The following is a 3,624-nucleotide window of genomic DNA, read 5'->3' as shown; positions in this document are numbered from 1 at the left end:
AGCAAAGGATAAACTTTGCTTCATTCAACTAGAAAACAAAACCCACCTCTTGCTTCTCTATTCTCCTCACGGTTAAGAGCTTTATAATACAAAGTCTAATGTTGCCTTTCCATATAATTGGTCACTCAAAACCCCATGATTATCAATTTAGCAAATCTTGATCTTATCTTCTTCTTTCTTTCAAGTTCATTCTAGCAACCATACTACTCTATGTATATATAAAACGTCATCACCGTTCACTAGTGTCATTAACTCATTATATACTTTATTTTCTCCTTTCGTAAACTTTCTTGTCAAACTAATGAAAATGGCCTTCTAAGACCCATTACCTTATTGCTTCGTATACTACTAATTAGCCCAAGGTATAAGTAGTATTGTTTCAATGTTCATATTTATTCTTTAAAGAGAAATCTTGTTATATCTAGTATTGTTTTTCTTGTAATACAAAAATAATTCTTATACTTAAGTTAATGATTTAGTGGAAAAACTATGACTTCTTTGAGTCATAAAGCTACGTATGGTATTACTTGTATTTAGAAATAAGTTTGTTGATTTTATACTAAAATAATTAAAGAGTATAGTTTTAATCATTTTTCCCACTAATGCAATAATTTATATTTTCAAGAAGAATCGGACCTCGGAGCTCAGTGAGAACGATAGAATAAAGGCTAACAGGAAGGTTATCAGACTGTAAATCGAGGTAACGGCTATTGCTAGTACCCACAATTCCCTTCGAAATGTGTTTATAAAATCATGATGTCATTTTTGAAAGTTATTTATATCTCTGGATTTAATGACTTGCGGGATGATGAACGTGTTTATTAATGTACTTCAGTTTAATGATTTATATGAATGATTTTATTGATAAACGTTGTTTTATTGATCTTTGGATCTTACAAAAGTATGTCATGAATCTATGAATGACTTATGTAAAAGTTACACAACATGATAAATAACAGTGAAAGACCTAGTCCGTCTGGCAGTATATGTTTACAAGTTACTTTTCGGTCATGCATGTACCCATGGGGCATTAGCCCAACTATGTCGAGCATCTGCTCTATGTTATGGGCACCGGCCCATCGCGGAAGACGTTCCGCCATGTCATACTTGCCAGCGACTAGCATGTTAATATGAACGTTATATATATCATTATATGAATTTTATTAAATGTTTTAAGATATTCCATTCTCCCTGTTTTATTAACTAAAATGAATTGAAATGATGTTACACTACTAGAGTAGTTCGTTACTGAGTCTTCGGCTCACCCGTTTTTATGTTTTGATGTTTTAGGTTCTGCTGGGGATGATGGAGACGAGTAGTAGCGAGGATTTTAATTTCAGTTATCACTTAATAGTAGTTATAGATTTAAGTTGTTTAATTTGAATAGTAAGACTAAGCTACTTAGTAAAGTTTGAGATAAGATAGGATTTCTATTGTAAAAATTAAGAATAATGTTTGTTATAAATAGATCACTATGTTTTATAAATCAAGTTTGTTAATTAAGTATGTTTGTTGCCTTGTAAATCTCGTGAGGGATTTACGGCCAAGAGATTTACGGCAGTGACGTCCCGACCGTGTTAGGTTAATTCCACTGTTAAGATTCTCTTAATAACTGATTTAGAGGTTAGGGCGTTACATGCTTGATCACGCCTTTAATTTTATGCATGTTTAAAGAGAATTTGTACTTGAAATCACGCTTAATAAGATAACTTATAATTTGGTTTAGGGTAATGTGATTTTAATTCAAGTGATTGCCAATAATAGCTTAATTTGTGCATTAATATTCAACGAACATAGATAAACAGGTTTAGGATTAATATAATGTTTGCATGTTAGTAAAAAAGCGCACATGAATACGAGTAGAATAAAGTAGAAGCCTATTTTATAGGGCGGGTTCTCTCTTTTGTAGATTGGACTAGTACCCTCATCCCCAAACCCTGTTTGGTTCAAGACCTTATGGAGTTGACGATCTCCTGGATCGTTGAGGGGTGTAACCTTCACCTCGTGAATGGTTTACAAGTTCCTAAAACTTTTTGGCGACTCTTTTGATCTCTTTTCTTTCCCTTTGGACGCCACCATACTTAAGTGTATGATCACAGTGGGGTTCAAGCTTGGGGTTATGATGCTAGTGTAGGCGTCGTTTGAAGTGCGCCTACGTTAAAGCATCTTGTGAATATGCTTGGCACTCATAGGAAGTGGGAATTGACATAACGATTAGGGACACGATTAGGAACAAGGAAAGTAGGGAGCCGCCAACAAGTTTTTAAGGAACTTGTAAACCGTTCACGGATCATTTAAGGCAACCAGGGACAACGAAAGGCAACAACGATTGACCCGTGAAGGTTACACCCCATTCATAATCCATGAGATTACTAACTCCATATGGTTCGGAACCACGAAAGGAGGATCGGGGATGATGGTACGAAGTGAGTCATGGAGTCACATTCGCCCGTATTGGACTCTACTCGATTCTTATTGTGAAAAGTATACCCGCGATCTCAAAGGCATACAAACAAATATCAATTTGCTCCAAACTATTATTATGCTAAATTGGTTGAATATTAATGCACACATTATTCTAAAATATTGTGATCACTTAATTAAACAACAAGATTAAATGAACCTAAACCAGTTGTCCAAATTATCTTATTAGGCGTTATTTTTAATTACATATTCCCTTTAACATGCAATATCAGGGCCGTCTATTAGGGGGACCACAATGAGCGACGGCTCAGGGCCCCCCTATTAGTGGGCCCCGTCATTGTGATTTTTTATTTATTTTTTTTTTACAAAATAAAATGAATTTTTAAATACTAGAAATATATGAGACATATTTGGTTTATTTATTATCACTAATTATACCCATAAGTCCATAACCATGCTAATACTTTTTACCAATATATAAAAAACGTATGTTTTCATGTAAAATATTTTTGGATTAACTTATATATATCATTATATTTACATTTTATACTTCTTAATAATATTAATAGTTAAATTTGTGCATTGACATATGTGTTAGTGTTGCGATTATTATGAAATAGAAGGATTATATTATTGCCCTCTTCTCTCTCTCGTTTCAAATTTTGTGATGCCATCAAAATTTTAATTAATACGCGATGGTATAAAATTAATAATTAAATAATTCAAATTATTAATCCAATAATCAGGGGTAAAATGTTTTGTTGCTAAATTACGTATAAATTACACTTTGTAGTTTAGGGTCAGGGCCCCTATTTAAAATTTTTCTCAGGGCCCCAAAAATGTCTAAGACGGCACTGTGCAATATGGTGATCATAATAACAATAGAAACCAACATCAATATTGGAAGCAATTTAATAATAATAGCGTCAGTCAAATCAAATAATAACCCTAATCATGCTAATAGCAACAAGAATAAAAATAAGAGTAATGAAGTGATTAATTACTCACTTTCCACGTTTCCTTGAATTGATACATCATGAATAAACTGTTAGTAACTTCAATAAAAATAAATCAAATGGAAATTAAATTAAATAAATTTAGAAATGATTTGGTCCAAACCCTCAGTTAATTCTACCTTTCACGCCTTGGTTTAAGTATAGAACTTCGGGTATTGTATGAAATCCTTAAAGTGCTTAAGGG

General features: G+C 32.9%; 1 long non-coding RNA gene across 1 annotated transcript; it reads left to right on the top strand.

Annotated features, from left to right (window-relative positions):
- LOC145621098 (uncharacterized) lies at nt 1-1,539 on the top strand. Its single transcript, XR_014108350.1, has 3 exons — nt 1-362; nt 626-700; nt 1,291-1,539. It is a non-coding gene; the product is annotated as an uncharacterized LOC145621098 (long non-coding RNA).
- The last annotated feature ends 2,085 nt before the right edge of the window (nt 1,540-3,624 follow it).

Source organism: Chenopodium album, chromosome 27, assembly GCF_948465745.1.
Source record: "Chenopodium album chromosome 27, dcCheAlbu1.1, whole genome shotgun sequence".
NCBI lineage: Eukaryota > Viridiplantae > Streptophyta > Magnoliopsida > Caryophyllales > Amaranthaceae > Chenopodium > Chenopodium album.
The sequence above is the reverse complement of the archived record's forward strand: the minus strand, read 5'-3'. Positions and strand labels throughout refer to the sequence as shown.